At 40.1% G+C, this 24654-nt stretch overlaps 1 long non-coding RNA gene across 1 annotated transcript in view; it reads right to left on the minus strand.

Moving 5' to 3' along the window:
• LOC309809589 overlaps positions 1-24654 on the minus strand; it is a 380658-nt gene that overhangs the window by 14494 nt on the left and 341510 nt on the right. The window contains exon 4 of the long non-coding RNA XR_014294876.1: positions 19650-19714. This is a non-coding gene — a long non-coding RNA (uncharacterized lncRNA). The remainder of the gene's footprint in view (positions 1-19649; positions 19715-24654) is intronic.

The following is a 24654-nucleotide window of genomic DNA, read 5'->3' on the forward strand; positions in this document are numbered from 1 at the left end:
GGCACAGCTCTGATTGCTGGCTGCAGCACCAAGCGCCTTTCATCCACACGGCTCCTCAGAATGGGATGATTCGTTGTCTATTCAGGTATTCCACAGATGCAGGGTACATCAAGTTGATTGTGGAGATTTAATCCACTGCTCCTGAGGCTGCTGGGAGAGATTTCCCTTTCTCTTCTTTGTTCTCACAACTCCCGGGGCTCAGCTTTGGATTCGGCCCCGCCTCTGCGTGTAGGTTGCCGGAGGGCGTCTGTTCTTCACTCAGACAGGACGGGGACAGGGTTAAAGGAGCCGCTGCTTCGGGGACTGTGGCTCACTCAGGCCGGGAGGACGGAGGGGTACGGAGTGTGGGGCGAGCCTGTGGCGGCTGAGGCCGGCGGGATGTTGTACAAGCCTGAGGCACGCCTTGCATTCTCCCGGGGATGTTGTCCCTGGATCCCGGGACCCTGGCAGTGGCGGGCTGCACAGGCTCCCCGGAAGTGGTGTGTGGATAGTGACCTGTGTTCGCACACAGGCTTCTTGATGGTGTTAGCAGCAGGTTTAGCGTCTTATGCCCGTCTCTGGGGTCCACGCTTTCAGCTGCGGCTCGCGCCCGTCTCTGGAGCTCCTTTAAGCAGCGCTCTTAATCCCCTCTCCTCGCGCACCAGGAAACAAAGAGGGAAGAAAAATTCTCTTGCCTCTTCGGCAGGCCCAGACTTTTCCCGGACTCCTTCCCAGCTAGCCGTGGTGCACTTACACCCTGCAGGCTGTGTTCACTCTGCCAACCCCACTTCTCTCCCTGCACTCCGACCGAAGCCTGAGCCTCAGCTCCCAGCCCCGCCCACCCTGGCAGGTGCGCAGACAAGCCTCTCGGGCTGGTGAGTGCCGGTCGGCACTGATCCTCTGTGCGGGAATCTCTCTGCTTTGCCCTCCGCACCCCTGTGGCTGCGCTCTCCTCCGCGGCTCCAAAGCTTCCCCCCTCCGCCACCCGTAGTCTCCGCCCGTGAAGGGTCTTCCTAGTGTGTGGAAACCTTTCCTCCTTCACGGCTCCCTCCCACTGATGCAGGTCCCGTCCCTATTCTTTTGTCTCTGTTTATTCTTTTTTCTTTTGCCCTACCCAGGTACGTGGGGATTTTCTTGCCTTTTGGGAGGTCTGAGGTCTTCTGCCAGCATTTAGTAGGTGTTCTGTAGGAGTTGTTCCACGTGTAGCTGTATTTCTGGTGTATCTGTCGGGAGGAAGGTGATCTCTGCATCTTACTCTTCCGCCGTCTTCCCGTTGTCAAGTAACCCATTTTTAAGTGGATCGTTTGTCTTTTTATTACCAAGTTATGAATTATTTACGTATTCTGAATAAAAGTCCCTCATCAGATAGATAATTTGGAAATATTTTCTCCCATCTGTGGGCTGCCTTTTCACTTTTTAATGGTATTAATTGTAGCACAAAAGTTTTTCATTTTGATAAAATGCCATCTATGTTTTTCTTTTGTCGTTTGTGCTTTTGGTGTCATACCTAAAAAAGGATCACCTAATACAAAGTGACAAAGATTTACTCCTATATTTTCTTCTAAGCATTCTATAGTTTTAGCTCTGATATTTATACTTACAATTAATTTGTTGTAATTTTTGTGTCCAGTACCTTTTTGAATCAAGTTCACTAAGAGAGAAGTAGAGAATAAGTTTGTGACACCATTAAAAAATCTAACAAAGTAATAACAGAAATAAAGAAAAAAATAGAGAAAGCGTAGGCATACATATATAATAAATACATTTTGGTTAGCTAGTAATGAAAGATGACAGTGCAAAGCTTATAACTGAGTGGAGAAAATGAGTCTCAAACCATTAGAATAGTTGGATTTTCCTACATAGGAAGAGTGAAGTGGAGGGGAAAGATGAGTGTTTCCAGGTAATGAAGATTAAGCTCCCTCATAAAGCAGGTAAGTCAAAAGGTGTTGAGTAGAATGTTCAGATTTGACTGCAGTGTGTTAAAAAGAAGTAATTATTTCTTAGCTGTATGAAAATTTTTAGCTATGAGGTGTTGCTATCCTTAATCCCTACTAGTTTTAGAGGTCGATCTCAACTCTTCCCTTTTCATCATAGTACACCAGCTTTCAAATTAGAAATGTCCTGGTCTTTTAGAAGCTATTTAAATAACCATCTTCAAACTTAAGAAGTTGAACGTATTTACTTTCAAATGTATCTGTTCTCCCCTCTTGTTAATAGACGAGTTGACAAGTGACGGGAAAATGTGAGTGTTCTCCTTGTATTGAATTAATCTCCAAAAGCAAATTACTCAGTGAACTCTTCCACCCCTCTCATATTCTAATATAAAAACAAATGATGCCTTACTTCACTCTGTATGACTGAAAGAGAAAAACAAATACCATATGCTAACACATATATATGGAATCTAAAAAAAAAGGTTCTGAAAAACCTAGGGGCAGGACAGGAATAAAGATGCAGATGTAGATAATGGACTTGAGGACACGGGGAGGAGGAAGGGTAAGCTGGGACAAAGTGAGAGACATATATACACTACCAAATGTAAAATAGATAGCTAGTGGGAAGCAGCCACATAGCACAGGGAGATCAGCTCGGTGTTTTGTGACCACCTAGAGGGGTGGGATAGGGAGGGTGGGAGAGAGATGCAAGAGGGAAGGGATATGGGGGATATATGTATACATATAGCTGATTCACTTTGTTATACAGCAGAAACTAACACACCATTGTAAAGCAATTTTACTCCAATAAAGATGATAAAAAAAAAATGCTGCATGAGGAAACCATAAACTGAAGTCATCAGCCCAAATGATGTTGAGGTGGAATGCTTACTGTCCATCAAACATGATAATCCTTGGATCAGTACAGGAGTGGCACTAGCCTTGTCAGAACGTCTGGAACTGTGACCTGATTAAAATGAAAAGCCTAATGAACAGAATCTATGCAGCAGCTTCCCTTCATTATTCTCTCCCCACAAAACGTCACAGGCAGCATCTGGTGTCAAGGACAAATCATATTCTGACTTATATCCACACTAAACACTTTTGCAGCCATAAAACATGCTGCAAACTGGCTCAGAGACATCCATTTTTAAACAGCTGACATTAATGATGTATATTTAGAGGTAACAAAAAGCTATATTTTGCCCCTTTCAGTATACTATATTTTCTCCTGAAATCTTTTTGGACGAAAACTTGTGCATCAAACTTCCTTTTAAGAAGAAATAGCCCCTCTGGAGTATGGAGGGTGATATTTCCTCATTTAAGAGCCTGAAGTGTGCTATAAGATGTGAAATGCAATTATGTACCATTAGCATGTTTCTGTAAATAGTAAACATCCCAAACTGTTATATTTTACTGTAGAAAGCTTGATTAATTAACTTGCCATGTAGTTTACAACTAGTGTTTTTAAAATATACAATAAAAAGTGCAAGTGCAGAAAGAGGCAGAGCAATATGAATATTTCTTAGAAGCAAAAAAAAAAAAAAATTACCATTTCAGGTATCAAGCACCAATAAACAAACTGAAATAATGCCTGAGAATTTATATGAAAATATGGCAATAATTTCATTTGTCTGATGTAAATGAAGTCTATCAAAAGTAGACACATTAATTTAAAATTAGCTAGAATTACGGTAATAAATGTGGTGTTTTAGCAATGTGTTTTAATAAACAAACCATGTAATACTGCAGAACAGAAAACAACTCACACATATGTGTAGGCTTAGTAAAAAATGGACTATGGAGATTTCCTTATTATTTAACAAGTATCTGTCTATGTTCATATAGTTTCAGTAAAACAAAGTTTAATTTAAAACCCAACATTATTATGTACACATTCTAAAATCCAGTTTGAATAAAGTATGACATTTAAATTCACCTTTAAAGCAACATTACTTTTGTCTAATAGGAAAATTTAAAATACCCTAACATAAGTTCAGTTTTTGATATGTCACATTTAATTTGTATTCCTATATTCATTATTCTCAATTTTATTAGATCACATTCCTTATGTAGCCTGAGAGAAGGGGATTTAAGAAATGCTCTGTGGAGAATGAAATTGTAAATGTTTGGTAGCAGGGGTTGCCTTCATTTAGAAAACTAGAAAGCATGCAGAAGTATGTATCTTTGAGAAAAGAACATGGGTTTGGGGTCGTGGAGACCTAAAACCAAATGTGATTGCCAGAATTTCCTAGGTATGTTATCATAGACATTTTAGTTAACTTCTTTATATCTTCATTTTCTAATATATATGGGAACTAATAATAAGTACCTTGTAGATTTGTTTTGAGGTTTAGTCTTAATGTATTTAAATAAAGTAAATAGCAAATAAATTTTGCTATTTAGGTCAAATTGCTGACCTTGTTGTTTTTTTTCAGTATGTGGTTAAGGTGTTCATATTTTATAACCCCAATTTGGGGCACATGGTCTGACTTGTATATGCCAAATGGTATAACCTTTGAAATGGTGGCTATGCTAGAAAATCTTGGTTTTATAGCTGCTCCATATGTAGTTGTAGTTCAATAAGTAATAAAATCAAAGACTATTTCAAACAATTCTAAAAAAATAGCTACTATACCAATATTATCTGCAAAAAATTCTTCATAAGTTTTCATTGTGGGTCTATTGTCGGAGATAATTTTTTGCATGAACATAAGAGTCCTGGGGGCAGAGCAGATGAAAAAGACTTATGTTGGTATGTTTAGAGGGTGCGGGACACAATATCAACTTGCTTTGTCCCCCCACCTGAGATAAAATTTTTCAGGTTCTTTCTCTGCCATTCAAGTCTGGAGCTCAGGTGAATATTCCTGGGGAGCCCTAAACCATGGGAGGGCTCATGAAGAAGAAGACCAAGAAGATTTTCTTCAGATTTTTCTTTTAGCCTATATCCTTATAAGTGATTCCTGTCCCTACATTTTTATTTTGTTATGTTATTATTTAAATTTCTAGTCTTTCTTAAAAACTCTATTTGAGTTTATTTTTGGTTTACACAAGTAGTTTTCTTTTTTATCTTATTGCTCTATTTTCTTCTCCATTTAAAATTTTTTCACACTGTATTATCTTTCTCTTAGCATTATGAAATTCTCTTAGCTAATTAACTTTTTATATCTATTAAATTTCATTTTAATTCATTTTCTTTTTATTGAATACATTGTCTATTTTGATTTATTTTTTCTTATTAGTATTGCTTTATTTTTGTTAAATAATAAGGGAGGTACAACACCTGGGCATGCTCAGTTTAGCTCTAAGAGCTAAGACATGCCTTAAATTAGAAGACTGGTCTATTTTGTCTTCCTCTAATGATCTTTTTAGGATCCTCCTCGTTTCATGTAGTGGTCCTCTGAAGCTAAACCACTAACTCCTGAATAACTAAGTTTGGAAATGCAACAACATACCCTGACCAAAATTCTTTCTGAATCAACAGTAGGCTCAATCAAAATATCACCCTATGACATTTGTTTAAAAAGTTTCTGAATTCTCACATATTAAAAACATTTACTCATTTTACACATGGTATTTGAAATCCATAGTTTCTACCCTATGGAATTACTCATTATTCTTTAACACATGGAAACAGATCACTGCACAATAGGACAAGGATTCAAAGGCTGATTTCCATTCAGGAAGGATCCTTATAACATGAACGCCCATATTGTATTTATAATTTAAAAAATCAATGACTTTTGAATCATCTACTAGAACTCCGAATGAGAAATAAGAAAGAATTATTAAGAAAACTGAATTACAGGAGCGATCAGGGAAGATGGCGGAAGAGTAAGATGTGAAGATCACCTTCCTCCCCACAGATACACCAGAAATACAGCTACACGTGGAACAACTCCTACAGAACACCTACTAAATGCTGGCAGAAGACCTCAGACCTCCCAAAAGGCAAGAAAATCCCCATGTACCTGGGTAGGGCAAAAGTAAAAAGAATAAACAGAGACAAAAGGATAGGGACGGGACCTGCACCTAGTTGGAGGGAGCTGTGGAGGAAAGGTTTCCACACACTAGGAAGCCGTTTCACAGGCGGAGACTGTAGGTGGCGGAGTGGGGAAACTTCGGGGCCACGGAGGAGAGCGCAGCCACAGGGGTGTGGAGGGCAAAGCGGAGAGATTCCCGCACAGAGGATCCGAGCCGACTGGCACTCACCAGCCCGAGAGGCTTGTTTGCTCACCCGCTGGGGCGGGCAGGGCTGGGAGCTGAGGCTCGGGCTTCAGTCTGAGTGCAGGGAGAGGACTGGGGTTGGCGGCGTGAACACAGCCTGTAGGGGGTTAGTGCGCCACGGCTAGCCGGGAGGGAGTCCGGGAAAAGTCTGGACCTGCCGAAGAGGCAAGAGACTTTTTCTTCCCTCTTTGTTTCCTGGTGCGCGAGGAGAGGGGATTAAGAGCGCTGCTTAAAGGAGCTCCAGAAATGGGCGCGAGCCACAGCAGAAAGCACGGACCCCAGAGACGGGCATGAGACGCTAAGGCTGCTGCTGCTGCCGCCAACAAGAAGCCTGTGTGCGAACACAGGTCACTATCCACACCCCCCTTCTGGGGAGCCTTTGCAGCTCGCCACTGCCAGGGTCCCGGGATCCAGGGACAACTTCCCCGGGAAAGCGCACGGTGCGCCTCGGGCTGGTGCAACGTCACGCCAGCCTCTGCCGCCGCAGGCTCGCCCCGCATCTGCACCCCTCCATCCCTGAGTGAGCCAGAATCCCTGAAGCAGCTGCTCCCTTAAACCCGTCCTGTCTGAGCGAAGAACAGACGCCCTCCAGCAACCTACACGCAGAGGCGAGGCCAAATCCAAAGCTGAGCCCCGGGAGCTGTGAGGACAAAGAAGAGAAAGGGAAATCTCTCCCAGCAGTCTCAGGAGCAGCAGATTAAAGCTCCACAGTCAACTTGATGTACCCTGCATCTGTGGAATACATGAATAGACAATGGATCATCCCAAATTGAGGAGGAGGACTTTGAGAGCAAGATTTACTACTTTTTCCCCTTTTCCTCTTTTTGTGAGTGTGTATGCATATTCTTCTGTGTGAGACTTTGTCTGTATAGCTTTGCTGTCACCATTTGTCCTAGGGTTCTATGGGTCCTTTTTTTTTTTTTCTTAAAAAAATTTTTTTTTCTTAATAATTTTTATTGTAATAACTTTTTAACTTTATCTTCCTTTTTAATTTTATCTTCTTTTCTCTCTTTCTTTTCATTCTTCCTTCCTTCCCCCCTCCATTCTTCCTTCCTTCCTTTCTTCCTTCCTTTCTTTCTTTCTTTCCCTTCCTTCTTTCCTACCTACTTTTTCTCCCTTATATTCTGAGCCGTGTGGATGAAAGGCTCTTGCTGCTGCACCCAGGAGTCAGTGCTGTGCCTCTGAGATGGGAGAGCCAACTTTAGGACACTGGACCACACGACACCTCCCAGCTCCACGTAATATCAAATGGCGAAAATCTCCCAGAGATCTCCATCTCAACACCAGCACCCAGCTTCACTGAACAACCAGCAAGCTACAGTGCTGGACACCCTATGCCAAACAACTGGCAAGACAGGAACACAACACCACCCATTAGTGGAGAGGCTGCCTAAGATCATCATAAGTCCACAGACACCCCAAAACACACCACCAGACGTGGACCTGCCCACCAGAAAGATAAGATCCAGCCTCATCCACTAGAACGCAGGCACTAGTCCCCTCCACCAGGAAGCCTACACAACCCACTGAACCAACTTTAGCCACTGGGCACAGACACCAAAAACAACAGGAACTACGAACCTGCAGCCTGCAAAGAGGAGACCCCAAACACAGTAAGACAAGCAAAATGAGAAGACAAGAAAAACACACAGCAGATGAAGGAGCAAGATAAAAATCCACCAGACCTAAAAAATGAAGAGGAAATAGGCAGTCTACCTAAAGAGAATTCGGAATAATGATAGTAAAGATGATCCAAAATCTTGGAAATAGAATAGAGAAAATGCAAGAAACATTTAACAAGGACCTAGAAGAACTAAAGATGAAAAAAGCAACGATGAACAACACAATAAGTGAAATTAAAAATACTCCAGATGGGATCCATAGCAGAATAACTGAGGCAGAAGAACGGATAAGTGACCTGGAAGATAAAATAGTGGAAATAAATACTGAAGAGCAGAATAAAGAAAAAAGAATGAAAAGAACTGAGGACAGTCTCAGAGACCTCTGGGACAACATTAAACTCACCAACATTCGAATTATAGGGGTTCCAGAAGAAGAAGAGAAAAAGGAAGGGGCTGAGAAAATATTTGAAGAGATTATAGTTGAAAACTTCCCTAATATGGGAAAGGAAATACTTAAGTCCAGGAAGCACAGAGAGTCCCATACAGGATAAATCTAAGGAGAAATATGCCAAGACACATATTAATCAAAATGTCAAAAATTTAATACAAAGAAAACATATTAAAAGCAGCAAGGGAAAAACAACAAATAACACACAAGGGAATCCCCATAACAGCTGATCTTTCAGCAGAAATTCTACAAGCCAGAAGGGACTGGCAGGACATATTTAAAGTGATGAAGGAGAAAAAGCTGCAACCACGATTACTCTACCCAGCAAGGATCTCATTCAGATTTGATGGAGAAATTAAAACCTTTACAGACAAGCAATAGTTGAGAGAGTTCAGCACCACCAAAGCAGCATTAAAACAAATGCTAAAGGACCTTCTCTAGGCAAGAAACACAAGAGAAGGAAAAGACCTACAATAACAAACACAAAACAATTAAGAAAATGGGAATAGGAACATACATATTGCTAATTACCTTAAATGTAAATGGACTAAATGCTCCCACCAAAAGACAAGACTGGCTGAATGGATACAAAAACATGACCCATATATATGCTGTCTACAAGAGACCCACTTCAGACCTAGGGACACATACAGACTGAAAGTGAGGGGATGGAAAAAGATATTCCATGCAAATGGAAATCAAAAGAAAGCTGGAGTAGCAATTCTCATATCAGACAAAATAGACTTTAAAATAAAGACTATTAGAAGAGACAAAGAAGGACACTACATAATGATCAAGGGATCGATCCAAGAAGATATAACAATTGTAAATATTTATGCACCCAACATAGGAGCACCTCAATACATAAGGCAAATACTAACAGCCATAAAAGGGGAAATAGACAGTAACACACTCATAGTAGGGGACTTTAACACCCCACTTTCACCAAAGGACAGATCATCCAAAATGAAAATAAATAAGGAAACACAAGTTTTAAATGATACATTAAACAAGATGGACTCAATGATATTTATAGGACATTCCATCCAAAAACAACAGAATACACATTTTTCTCAAGTGCTCATGGAACATTCTCGAGGATAGATCATATCTTGGGTCACAAATCAAGCCTTGGTAAATTTAAGAAAATTGAAATTGTATCAAGCATCTTTTCCAACCACAACACTATGAGACCAGATATCAATTACAGGAAAAGATCTGTAAAAAATACAAACACATGGAGGCTAAACAATACACTACTTAAAACGAAGTGACCACTGAAGAAATCAAAGAAGAAATTAAAAAATACCTAGAAACAAATGACAATGGAGACACGACAACCCAAAACCTACGTAATGCAGCAAAAGCAGTTCTAAGAGGGAAGTTTATAGCAATACAATCCTACCTTAACAAACAGGAAACATCTCGAATAAACAACTTAACCTTGCACCGAAAGCAATCAGAGAAAGAAGAACAAAAAACCCCCAAAGTTAGCAGAAGGAAAGTAATCATAAAGATCAGATCAGAAATAAATGAAAGGGCTTCTCTGGTGGCGCAGTGGTTGAGAGTCTGCCTGCCAATTCAGGAGACACGGGTTTGTGCCCTGGTCCGGGAAGATCCCACATTCCATGGAGCGGCTAGGCCCGTGAGCCATGGCTGCTGAGCCTGCGCATCCGGAGCCTGTGCTCCGCAATGGGAGAGGCCACAACAGTGAGAGGCCCACGTACAGCAAAAAAAAAAAAAAAAAAAAAAAAAAAAAGAAAGAAAAGAAATGAAAAAGAAATGAAGGAAAGAATAGCAAAGATCAATAAAACTAAAAGCTGGTTCTTTGAGAAGATAAACAAAATTGATAAACCATTAGCCAGACTCATCACGAAAAAGAGGGAGAAGACTCAAATCAATAGAATTAGAAATGAAAAGGAGAAGTAGCAACTGACACTGCAGAAATACAAAAGACCATGAGAGATTACTACAAGCAACTCTATGCCAATAAAATGGAAAACCTGGAAGAAATGGACAAATTCTTAGAAAAGCACAACCTGCCAAGACTGAATCAGGAAGAAATAGAAAATATGAACAGAACAATCACCAGCAGTGAAATTGAAACTGTGATTAAAAATCTTCCAACAGGGCTTCCCTGCTGGCGCAGTAGTTGAGAGCCCGCCTGCCAATGCAGTGGTCACGGGTTCGTGCCCCGGTCCGGGAAGATCCCACATGCCGCAGAGCGGCTGGGCCCGTGAGCCATGGCTGCTGAGCCTGTGCGTCCAGATCCTGTGCTCCACAATGGGAGAGGCCACAACAGTCAGAGGCCCATGTACCGCAAAAAAGAAAAAGAAAAAGAAAAAAAAATCTTCCAACAAGCAAAAGCCCAGGACCAGATGGCTTCACAGGTGAATTCTATCAAACATTTAGAGAAGAGGTAACACCTATCCTTCTCAAACTCTTCCAAAATATCGCAGAGGGAGGAACACTCCCAAACTCATTGTACGAGGCCACAATCACCCTGATACCAAAACCAGACAAGGATGTCACAACGAAAGAAAACTACAGGCCAATATCACTGATGAAGATAGATGCAAAAATCCTCAACAAAATACTAGCAATCAGAATCCAACAGCACATTAAAAGGATCATACACCATGATCAAGTGAGGTTTATTCCAGGAATGCAAGGATTCTTCAATATATGCAAATCAATCAACGTGATACACCATATTAACAAACTGAAGGAGAAAAACCATATGATCATCTCAATAGATGCAGAGAAAGCTTTCCACACAATTCAACACCCATTTATGATAAAAACCCTGCAGAAAGTAGGCATAGAGGGAACTTTCCTCAACACAATAAAGGCCATATATGACAAACCCACAGCCAACATCATCCTCAATGGTGAAAAACTGAAAGCATGTACACTAAAATCAGGAACAAGACAAGGTTTCCCACTCTCACCACTCTTATTCAACATAGTTTTGGAAGTTTTGGCCACAGAAATCAGAGAAGAAAAGGAAATAAAAGGAATCCAAATTGGAAAAGAAGAACGAAAGCTGTCACTCTTTGCAGATGACATGATACTATGCTTAGAAAATCCTAAAGATGCTACCAGAAAACTACTAGAGCTAATCAATGAATTTGGTAAAACTAGCAGGATACAAAATTAAAGCAGAAATCTCTGGCATTCCTATACACTAATGATGAAAAATCTGAAAGTGAAATCAAGAAAACACTCCTATTTACCACGGCAAGAAAAAGGATAAAATATCTAGGAATAAACCTACCTAAGGAGACAAAAGACCTGTATGCAGAAAATTATAAGACACTGATGAAAGAAATTAAAGATGATACAAACAGATGGAGACATATACCATTTTCTTAGATTGGAAGAATCAACATTGTGAAAATGACTCTACTACCCAAAGCAATCTACAGATTCAACGCAATCCCTATCAAGCTACCACTGCCATTTTTCACAGAACTAGAACAAAGAATTTCACAATTTGTATGGAAACACAAAAGACCCCGAATAGCCAAAGCAATCTTGAGAACGAAAAATGGAGCTGGAGGAATCAGGCTCCCTGACTTCAGACTATACTACAAAGCTACAGTGATCAAGACAGTATGGTACTGGCACTAAAACAGAAAGATAGATCAATGGAACAGGATAGAAAGCCCAGAGATAAACCCACGCACATATGGTCACCTTATCTTTGATAAAGGAGGCAGGAATGTACAGTGGAGAAAGGACAGCCTCTTCAATAAGTGGTGCTGGGAAAACTGGATAGGGACATGTAAAAGTATGAGATTAGATCACTCCCTAACACCATACACAAAAATAAGCTCAAAATGGATTAAAGACCTAAATGTAAGGCCAGAAACTATCAAACTCTTAGAGGAAAACATAGGCAGAACACTCTATGACAGAAATCACAGCAAGATCTTTGTTGACCCACTTCCCAGAGCAATGGAAATAAAAACAAAAATAAACAAATGGGACCTAATGAAACTTCAAAGCTTTTGCACAGCAAAGGAAACCATAAACAAGACCAAAAGACAACCCTCAGAATGGGAGAAAATATTTGCAAATGAAGCAACTGACAAAGGATTAATCTCCAAAATTTACAAGCAGCTCACGTAGCTCAATAACAAAAAAACAAACAACCCAATCCATAAATGGGCAGAAGACCTAAATAGACATTTCTCCAAAGAAGATATACAGACTGCCAACAAACACATGAAAGAATGCTCAACATCATTAATCATTAGAGAAATGCAAATCAAAACTACAATGAGATATCATCTCACACCAGTCAGAATGGCCATCATCAAAAAATCTAGAAACAATAAATGCTGGAGAGGGTGTGGAGAAAAGGGAACACTCTTGCACTGCTGGTGGGAATGTGAATTGGTACAACCACTATGGAGAACAGTATGGAGGTTCCTTAAAAAGCTACAAATAGAACTACCATATGACCCAGCAATCCCAATACTAGGCATATACTCTGAGAAAACCATAATTCAAAAAGAGTCATGTACCAAAATGTTCATCGCAGCTCTATTTAGAATAGCCCGGAGATGGAAACAACCTAAGTGTCCATCATCGGATGAATGGATAAAGAAGATGTGGCACATATATACAATGGAATAGTACTCAGCCATAAAATGAAACGAAATTGAGCTATCTGTAATTAGGTGGATAGACCTAGAATCTGTCATACAGAGTGAAGTAAGTCAGAAAGAGAAAGACAAATACTGTATGCTAACACATATATATGGAATTTAAGGGAAAAAAATGTCATGAGGAACCTAGGGGTAAGACAGGAATAAAGACACACACCTACTAGAGAATGGACTTGAGGATATGGGGAGAGGGAAGGGTAAGCTGTGACAAAGCAAGAGAGAGAGGCATGGACATATATACACTACCAAACGTAAGGTAGATATCTAGTGGGAAGCAGCCGCATAGCACAGGGAGATCAGCTCGGTCCTTTGTGACCACCTAGACGGGTGGGATAGGGAGGGTGGGAGGGAGGGAGACGCAAGAGGGAAGAGATATGGGGATATATGTATATGTATAACTGATTCAGTTTGTTATAAAGCAGAAACTAACATACCATTGTAAAGCAATTATACTCCAATAAAGAGGTAAAAAAAAAAAAATAGAAAACTGAATTACAGTTAAAATCCGCTAGGTTAGAATTCGAGCTTGTGAAGAACTTGTTAAAATGCGTGTTTTTGGTACCTACTTCAGAGAATTTAGTTGGTCTTAAGTAAGGCCCAGGAATTTGAATATTTAATCAGCATGTCTCTGCGAATCTAAAGTAGGTAGTCTGCCGACTCAACTTTAAGTATCACAGTCTATAACACTGGTCTTTCAATCTTTCTTCCCTAATTTTGAGCATAAAGGAGATGTTATCCAGGTCAGAGATTTTGACAAGTGGAGTTTGTACAGAAGAGGCAGCTAGTTAGAGTTATCTAGGCAAGATGTTGATGTGTCCCAGAGGCTGCCATTCAGCTGTATTTGATTCCATCTAGTGATCAACAAGACCTGTTGTTTTCCTCCTGGATTCACAAGGAACAGCCCTTGGGGAAACAATAGTCCCAGTCCAGAGTGTTTATGAGTAGAGCTTTGGCAGCGACTTAATCCTGGCATCAATAATTCCCAGAAAATATCATACCAGCCAATGACTACAAACACTATTTGACAGACAGAAGTTAAATTGGTTGCAATCAACTCCGTAGGCTGTAGAACATTGGTACCCCTGATACTGAACACAAGTAGTGTGCCCAGACCTTCCTTGTCATGACTATATTTTTCCCTTAGAGTCAGAAAGTTAACAGGACAAAATCCACAAATACAATGAAATTCCTGTTCTAAAAGTCATGTACCACAGGTCTGAAATAAAGCTTATTCTATGCAAGACTTCACTTTACTTAGACGTAAGTTGTGGCTGCTCTAATACTTTTGTTAGTTTTAGACAATTCCATGAGATGGTGCCTTTTTCTTCTGAATTTATATATATTTCTTGCATATCATTCTTTTCGAGTTGGTGCAAACAGGTAATCTTCAGCGAGCCACAATGAGGAAACGGCACCTTTCACGCTGTTGCTCACGTAATGGTCATCACTGAATTGTGCTTCATGGTCAAGACTCCATTATCAGACAGCACTGTGAGAACCAGCACTATGAATTCCACTTCTTTAAGCTTTGAAGTTGTTAATGAGAAATTGTCCATTTATCCCCACAGTATGACGCCACAAAGCATGCAAAGACATCTCTTAGAGTTTAACCTGAGGAGGGCCCACTGTAACTACTTTTTAAATAATAAAAGTTAGTAAAAGCACACATCTCACTTTCTCAGCAGTGTCTTCCAGAAAGGGCAGAGTCAGTGTGATAATATTGGTTTTCGTTTTTCTTTTCGTTTTAGTTTTTCATTGCTGCCCCAAACTTTAGGTGTGAAGAATTGCATTGTTTGAATCAATATTCCTTAGTTGGTAGCATAATTTCTTCACTGATCCAAGTAATAACCCACTTTTTATTTTTTTATACACTTTATCCTCCATTCCCAGTTCTGTTTCCTTTTCCAACAAATATTCATTATAACATATCTAAGGTGAATGTTTCTAATCTATTTCCTTGCTGTTACTAGTATGTGTAAAATCCACACACCATGAATAATAATATTTACTGCTTGCTCTAAGATATTATATTAAAGTGTATCCCACCACAGGTCTCCTTTGGCAACAGTTTTTTCTCAATATTATTTTTTTTAAATCCATCTATGCTGCTATTTACAAGTCAGTTTACTGTTTCGAAGTGTTATATAGCATTTCATCATACTTTTATTAATTTATTCCGTCACTGATGGAATGAGGCTTTTTCCATTTTTTTTTTGCTATTATGAACTATTATGAGTATCTTCATATATTTATGTGAAAGTCAAAGCAAAAGAATTACAAGTGAAGATATTTTTGTTATTTGCACGTGCTACTATTTTCTACGTAGAAAATCCAAAATAATAAATTTAAATAAATAAGGATTATTTTTTAAAAAGTTTAACAGGGTATCTGAATACAAGATCAATATATAAAAAGCAGTAATGCTTTTATCAATAATTACTATTAAAGTTTTTCTTTGTACCTTCAAATTCTACCTTCTCTTCTTTGTTCCAATTTCTATATTATACTTTTCATTTCACAGTTTCTTTCTGATACACTGAGAAAAAATTACCTTAATCCAAATTTGGCTTTGTCTACTATTCAGCACAAGTACTGACTATTTTTTTAATTAAAATATGTATTTTTTATGCTCAAGGTCTCCAGGAAGTTTGTCTGTTGATTTTTATTTACTGCTAACACCTCCTGCTGATGTTCCATCTATTAAATACCTCCTCTCATCTTTCTGAAATCATTAGTTTTATTTAGTTTGACTCCTGCTCTGGCTGCTCTGTCATCTGTTTCTTTGAATATGTCTTCTTTTGTTTGTAATTTCTTTGGGCCCCAGTGTTTCTTGGATGTCTAATAGTTCTTTTCTTTATTAATGTTTACAGTTAAGAAATCCTACAGTACTGTAGGCTGCTGTTTATATCTTCAAGTCTGCTCCCAGTTTTCAGCAAGGGTCCCAGGTTACCATTCTATTCCTCTATAAATCTCACTGCCTGCAGTCTCTTATGTGTCCTCAAGAGCCTCTATTGCTCTAAGACATCTCCTTTTTACCTCTAGGAATCTGAACATTTTCCCTCTACATATATTGATTGGGATAAGGGAAATAACCCATTGAACCATCTTCCATTTGTGTGTTAATATAGGAGAAATTCATGGTGGGGTGATCACATGATTTATCATCAAACCACTCTGAGAGTTAAAGGTGACACTATTAATGGTTAGGACGATTGTGTCCTAACTTGAACATATGGTCTACTTTAATCCCTCTTAGAAAAATACTGGCTATCAAAAGGTTTAATAAGTTTATAAATAACATAAATCATTCTAGGAAAAGGGCAAGATGGCAGAGTAGGAAGACCCTGAGCTCACCTCCTATCATGGGCACACCAAAATTACACAACTGTTACAGAACTACTATTGATGAGAAAGGCCAAATCTAACAGAAAATATCACCTGCAATGAAAGATGTAAAGAAGAAACCACAACGAGATGGGTATAAGGGGTGAAGTCACACAATACAGTCAAGACACATAGCCGGGGTGGGTGACCCACAAATAGGAGAATAGTTACAATTATAGTGGTTCTTCCCAAGGAATGAGGGATCTGAGCCCCACATCAGTCTCCCCAGCCTGGGGGTCCTGCACTGGGAAGACAAGCCCCCAGAACTCTGGCTTTGAAGGCCAGTAGGGCTTACTTTCAGGAGACTCAGAAGGCTGTGAGAAATAAAGACTCCACTCTTAAAGGGTGCACACAAAATTTCACAGGCGCCAGGACCAAGGGCAGAAGCAGTAATTTGAAAGGAGCCTGGGTTAGACCAACCTGCTGAACTTGGACAGCCTCCCAGAGAGACAGGAGGCAACTGGAGCTCAACCTGGGGACATAGACACTGGTGGCAGCCATTTTGGGGAGCTCCTTCTACCACATGGACACTTGCTGGCAAGCACCATTTTGGAATCCTCCCTCTAGCTTACTAACCTTTGGACCTAGCCCTACCCCAGCCCAAGATCCTGTAAGCACCAGTACTGGGACACTTCAGGCCCAGCAACTAACTGGGTGGGGGACACAGCCCCACCCACCAGCATGCAGGCTGCCTTAAGACCCTCTGAACCCACAGTCACCACTGGACATGGCCCAGCCCACCAGATTATCCAGAACACAGCCCCACACACCAGTGTGCAAACAGTAGACCCAGGACCCCCAGAGCCTCGCAGCCAGAAACCCTGAGACCCAGATCCACTCATTAGTAGGCAGGCACCAGCCCCAGAACACCCTAGGCCAGGCCTCACCCACAAGCCAGCTGGCTCCAGCCTTGGGACCAGCCTTACCCACCAGTGGGTAGGTACTAGTTTCAGGATACGCTGGGCCTGGGCCCTACCCATTGGCAGGCCAACACCAGCTCTGCAATACTTCCAATTCATCAGCCAGCCACCCCAAGATCCAGCCCCAGTCACCAGTAGGCCAACACCAGCTTTGGGACACCTTGGGACCCACAACTAGCTGTGTTAGGAAGTGGCCCCAGCCAACAGTGGGCCAGCATTAGATCTGGAAACCCCAGGCCCATAACTAGACACCCCAGAGCCCAGCTCTTCCCACCAGTGAACCAGCACTAGCCCTGGGATCCCCAAGTGTCCTACAGTCAGCTGCCTCGTGATCTCGCCCCACCAACCAGTGGCCAGCAGCCCCTGCAAGAGTCAGGGCCTGGCAACCGCCAGGACCAGCGGTTAATACCCAAAATATATAAACAGCTCGTACAACTCAATATAAAAAAACCAAGTAACCTGATTAAAAAATGGGCAGAAGACCTGAATAGACATTTTTCCAAAGAAGATGTACAGGTGGCTACAGGCACATGAAAATATGCTCTACATCGCTAATCACGAGAAAATGCAAATCAAAACCACACTGAGGTATCACCTCATGCCTGTCAGAATGGCTACCATCAAAAAGACCAAACACAAGTGTTGGCTAGGATGTGGAGAAAAGAGAACCCTTGTACACTGTTGGTGGAAATGTAAATTGGCTCAGCCCCTGTGGAAAACAGTATGAGGTTTCTCAGAAAACTAAAAATAGAACTATCATATGATACAGCAATTCTACTCCTGGGTATATATTTGAAGAAAATGATATCACTATCTCAAAGATACGTCTGTACTCCACTGTTCAGCAGCATTATTCATAATGGCCAAGACATAGAAACAACCTAAGTGTCCATCAACAGATGAACGGGTGAAGAATTTGTGATACAGATAGACAGATAGGTAGATATAGGTAGATATAGAGATATAGATATATACACAATGGAATACTACTCAGACTTACAAAAGAATGAAATTTTGCCATTTCCAACAACATGGATGGACCTGGAGGGTATCATGCTGAGTGAAATATGTCAGACAGAGAAAGACAAACAATGTATGTTACCACTTATATGTAGAATCTAAAAAATAAAACAAATGAATGACAAAAACAAAACAGAAACAGACTCACAGATATAGAAAACAAAATAGTGGTTACCAGCAGAGAGAGAAAAGGGGAAGGGGCAAAGAAGGGAAGGGGATTAAGAGGTACAAACTACTATGTGTAAAATAAATAAGCTACAAGAATATATTGTACAGGTCTGAGAATATAGCCACTATTTTATATTAACTTTAAATGGAATATATAAAAATTTTTGAATCATTCTGTTGTACCCCTGAAACTAATATAATATTGTGAATCAACTATACCTCAATAAAAGGCATAAATCATTCTACCTAATGACTTGTCTATAATATATGATTTTTAAAGTAACAATTTATGTCAGAAAAGCATGAAGATGTATTAAGTATGATTTAATTTTAGTGAAAAATTCCTAATGAAATTTGGAGATCACTTTGCCTTTTACGTTTTTCTTTCACATGGGGTAGTGTTATCAGTGGCGTGATGCTGTCATAAAATTGCTCTGTACTTCAAAGTTTTTTTTACATTAATTAAATCTACTGAGGACAATATTTTTGTTATGACAGAACACAGTTTTCCAATGATTGCCAATGTTAGCCAATTAGCTAATTTTTCTTGCATTCCTGTTTGAGAAAAATAAAACCAGCAATTGGTATAAGAAGTGGCTTAGAAATGATTAATTGGACTTCCAAGAAAGCTCACGTTCTCCAAGAGGACATTAACCTTTGTTGTAAAACGTTAAATCTAGACCTTTGATTCTGATTTAATGAGGGGTATATGTCAGGCTCTGAAGTGTTCTGTGGTAGACAAAATAATGGAACCCCCCAAATTGTGTATGCTATAATCCCCACAATAGGAATGTTACTTCACAGGGCACAAGGGGTTTTTCAGACTTTGATAATTTTGAGATAGGGAGATAATCATGGATTATGTGGGTGAGCCCAATGTAAGAGGGAGGGAAGAAAATCAGATTCAAAGGAGATGTGATGGGCTTCCCTGGTGGCGCAGTGGTTGAGAGTCCGCCTGCCGATGCAGGGGACACGGGTTCGTGCCCCGGTCCGGGAGGATCCCACATGCCGCGGAGCGGCTGGGCCCGTGAGCCATGGCTGCTGAGCCTGCGCGACCGGAGCCTGTGCTCCGCAATGGGAGAGGCCACAACTGTGAGAGGCCCGCATACCGCAAAAAAAAAAAGGAGATGTGACAATGGAAGCAGAGCTCCAATAGTGACAGAGGATTTGAAGATGCTAAGCTAGTGGCTTTGAAGATGAAAGAAAGGATCCTGAGCCAAGGATTGCAGGCAGCCTCTACCAGTGGAAAAAGTAAGGAGACAGATTCTCACCTGGAGTATCCAGAAGGAGTGAGGCCCTGCTGGCACCTTAACTTTAGGGCTTCTGACCTCCAGACCTGTAAGATAAGAAGTTTGTGTTGCTTTAAAGCACCAAGTTTGTGGTAATTTGTTACAGCAGCAGTAGAAAACCAATACATGTAGCTATCCTTGGAAAGCTTTTGCAAAATTTATCATCTGGGCATTAGACAGAAGTTTTGCTAAATCGTTCCTTTGTTTCTGTCACCCAGAATGAAAGTATAATATCTAATAGAGGGTTAAATACATACCAATATATATGTTATATAATAATACATAATTAATTAGTTTATAATTATTTTATATTTATATGCCTATTTTATATATTTATACTTATGTCTATTTTATATATTTATACTTAGTATTCTGTACTTCATAAATTGATACAATGTTATACAAACATAATTAATTATATGTTAAGTATAAATAAATGTACAGTCACGGAGTCAGGTGTATTTTGGGAACTTACTTTATGTTGCTATAATTGAATTCAAACTAACCTATGAGGCAGCATTTATACCAAGGACAGATAACTTAATTTTGTCTTCACATTCTCGTTTTTCAGTTTTTATTCAACTTCCAACAGAGTTTCAACCACAGAGAATACATATGGGGTATTGATATAACCCCCCAATTTGTTTCTAAATTCTCTAGCTCTTCCCTCCCAATCCTCTCCTTTCAGAATTCCGAAGAGGTTCTTAAACTCTCATTGTCTTCCTTGAGGTGGGAAAACTGCTCATCACAATTTATTCCTCACTCTGGTTTATGGCATCAGTTCAAAATTCGAACTCTTTTAGGATTTCCTCATAAGATGCAAAGCCACATTTTGAGAATTCCCAAAATCTTTTACTCTATTAAAACTGGGCTCTTGCTAATAAAAAGTGCTTTGTGACTTTTATTTTTTCCTTCTCTGTGCGTCCAAAAATATCTATTTAGAAATTACGATGTCCTCTTTGTTTTAGGTGGATCTACAATCCTCCTTGAGGCAATAAATGCCAGGCGGTGGAGTGATAACAACAACAAGAAACAAAACCTTGGTTACTGTCTCAAAAGATCCTGCTATACTACATCTATTACTTCGCTCACTCACCCAGGTAAAAGGGCTCAATCCTGATATGGCAATGCCCCTTCTATATTTTCTCAGGGATGGAGGAAAGCAACCAGAGCCAAGAAGCTTCAGAGCCTTTGCTCAGTCATTTTTTGTTCTGGGAAAATCTCAACTTAAGCAAGTATGCTGCTTTTTTATAGCACGAAGATGTTTTATTTTATTATAGAGCCTTGGTGAATCTGTTTTCATGCTTTTCAAATAAACGTATCAGAAGAAATTGTTGATGCAAAGAACTCTTAAAGTCAGGTCTCAGCCTCCAATACCACGAACACTCCCGACTGCCAACACCATCACATCATCAACAGCATCTCAGTATTTCATATTTGCTTTTCCATATAATCAATTTCCAATTCCTAATTGTGTGGATTAGAGTCCCTAGTATGGACTGAGAGCCCTGGGAATGAGTTGCCTGGCATCCAACAATTTCTTGTCAATCTGGAAGAGTTATTATGTATAAATCATGCTGGAGGCTTTCCCAGGAAGGTATGGATTCAATTAGAGAACTTATAGGAAGATGAAGTGTATTTGCCTACAAAAATGGGTTATAAGCGTTGCTGAATGGCTCCTGAAATTAAACCCTCCACCAGTCTATCCTGTGTGGCTCATTATGATTAAGCTGTAGTAACAACAGGTGTGTAGTGAGAGAAGCCCACAGATCAAAGAGGAACATTTTGGTCAGAATTGAAACATGTAAAGAAGAGATTGGGCTTGGGTGATGCCAAGGAGGGTGGAGTATGAGAGTGGAGGGCCTTGGTTGGCTAAGGGATGACACTGGAATACTCAGTACGTGGTAGAGGAATTAATAGAACAGAAAGATAAGGTCATCCAGTGGAGGACGGAGAAAGGTCAAATTCCAGACATTCAGTTAGTCACACTTGCAGCATGATGGGTTTTAATACAACACGCTCCCCTAAAATTGCAGAAGTGAAGTACACTCATGCGAACTTCTCAAAGCTTATCAATAGTGCAGAAATGTTTTTGTTATGAGCCTTCTTTGGGGACTGTATGAAAATATGGATTGAAACGAATGTGGATCATATCAGGAACTCAGCTGATTAAAGCAACACGCCAAAGATGAAAGAGTTCATCACTTTCATTACTTACTAAGATGGTGTAAGTAGGAGTGTAAAATCAGAGAAAATGCCGACCCCTCCTTTTCCATTTTCCCCCAGGGAATGGCACACTGGTGGAGGTTCTCTCCCTGTTGAAGGATCCCTAACAAAGACTCATCAAGCAGCCTTATGGACTCTGGATTTGGAGAAAGGGGGAAGGGTGAGAGCTAGGAGTGGAAGAGTACTGGGTACCGAATCAGAGTGGGGACAACTGTTTTCAAGTTTTCCTTAAGGAGGTCTCAGCAGAGACACCTGACCAAGATGCCCAAGGCCTCAAATAAGGAGACCTAGGAATGAAGGTGCCTGGGTTGGTGGTGCGAACATGTGTAACAGCCTGACTGGGCCGGTGGGCCTGTGTCTTTGACTGCACCTCCCATCAGAGGCTGTGAGGCACTGGTGAAGCGCCGCATCTGTGTGGAAAGTGCAGCTTTCCCAGTGAGGCCTTCCAGGTTCAGCCTTTGTAATCGCCTATGTCAGGCTTGAAAACTCACATACAGGTTTTTAATCAGGAACCAGACTCCTCAGATAGTAGGTGCTACTTTAAATTATCCCTTTGACAATCACTTAAAGTAACTAATGTAAATAACTAATACCTTTTAATTTTATTACAACTGGCTTAGCCTGGGAATAGTCTATGGACTTAGAAGGGTGACATTTGATGCTTATCTTTGGGGAGATATAAATTGCAGTCTTTGCAGAGGTATCTTATGGTGACAAATATTTGAATGAAAAGTGACATCTAACATACAACTGTTTTCTGTATGTGGATTTGAGGAATCTTGTAAGCATTGTTTAAAATGTTTCAAATTTATTGTGATCTCCATTAAAATGAATATTTTTATTACATTTATTTTTTACTGAAGCTGCCACCTCACTTCAAGCACCATTATAGGCAATATGCTAGGTGTTCACTAAAGTGTATGCAAGAAAGGAATATTAAATATGAAGTGAATATATTGTTTGCCATTTGCCTTTGTGTCATTCAGATGAAACAGCCTTCAAGCAGGATAATCAAGGGCAATGGTTTATTAGTTTAGGCTACAAATTGTAAAGATTAGAACTGACAGAAAGCCAAGGCTCTGTAGAGGACACTTTGTCCATATAAAGTACTGACTTCAGCTGTGGTTTATCTCTGAGGATTTCCTGAGAATATTGTAACCAAGGACTCCTTCATTTGCTGTGGATCACCAGATCACATCTTAAAAAAATTCTAAGGGAATAACATTGTGAAAAATGGCTTTTGCTAAGATATAGTCAGAGAGAGCAAAGTTCATAGCTTTAACTGATATATTGGTCTTTGCAAAATATACCTCAGTGGGTAAGCATTTTTTTGGAGCAAAAGCTGAAACCGTCTTTCTCATTTCTTTTAGTCTAAACTGAACACAGTATTGGTAAATTTTGAAAGATCTCTGCTGTGCAAAAATCTTAAGGAATGTGCCATTTGAGATATCCAGTTGTCAGAATAATTGGGAATTGATGCCTTTAGCCAAACTATAACAGATATGTACTGCAATTACTTAAGTTGGGATTTTTTCTTTTTTCCAAATATAGGCTCTCTGTTTGTTTTGTGATCCCAGGACCGACTGTGATGTGTAGCATAGCAATTTTGCAGGTCCTGGGTTTTGTGACTTTCGTAGGTTTCCCAATCCTCCATTGCTCTTGGGCGCCATTTCTCAGGGCAATCAAACAACCTGCATGAAGCATCGCCTCTTTCATCGAGGTTGTAAATCTGAAAACCAGATTTCCAAACCTGTCAGAAGTGTGTGTAAAATAAGAATACCTATTTTCTGAGTGAAGGCTTGAGGGAATCCTCTTTGACCAAGCGACACTATTTTGACTACCCACAGGTCATTTTTGCTTTCCTTTGTCATCTTTGTTAGACATGTGAAGCTACTTGGTGTTTGAATTCTAGCCAGGAGGGATGTTACTATCTTTCTTTGGATTGCCCTTCTTATTTCACGTTGAGATGAAAGGGTTTAAATGCCACAAGATAGTGGAAAAAGGGAAAGAGTTCGGTTTCCTGCATTTGGATCTGAATTTTACCACCTTCTAAGACAGAGATTCCAGACTTTTATGGCCCATTAGAATTTTCCAGGACATTTTCAAAATACATCTTTTTGCCTGGCTTCACCTCAATTTCTCTAAGTGTAGGGCCTAGGGATAAGACGTTTCCAAAATTCCCAGTTGATTCTCTAATGTATAGGAGGTTCAGAATAACTGATCTAAGGCAAGTTAATTATATTTTTCAAGATCAAGTTTCCCATCTGTGTAACAAAAATACTAGATGACGACATGGTTTCCGATACTTTTGGTGGGGAGAGGGCTCAAATCTCAATTCATTCTTTAAACAAAATCTTACACTTGTGGAAATAAATGAAGACCAACCAAATGAGAAAAGCAAAGGCTATTCAGAGCTTGCTATATAGCAAGGGAGTCAGCCATCTCACCCGTGTTTTGGCAGAGAATCAAAGGTAGGCAGAGGAGTGGGAAAGCGCTATAGTGGAAAAAGGGAAGGCTTCAAGCATGCTCTGATTAGAGACTGTTGTCCTGAGGAAGATGTAGGTGGGATAACAAGAAGTGGGAAATCCTATGTGGTGGGTTAGGTATGCATATTTGGCTTTTTCTGGTTGATCCTAAGTTGGGAGCTAAGAAAAAAATTAGAGGAGCTGTCAGTTAGTAATCAAATCTTTGCCATTTTGAGCCAATTGTTACAGAAGTTATTGTTTAGCTTCCTGGATTGTCACTAGAGATAGTAATCAGG

Source organism: Mesoplodon mirus (genome assembly GCF_964341445.2).
Source record: "Mesoplodon mirus genome assembly, chromosome: 8".
Lineage (NCBI taxonomy): Eukaryota > Metazoa > Chordata > Mammalia > Artiodactyla > Ziphiidae > Mesoplodon > Mesoplodon mirus.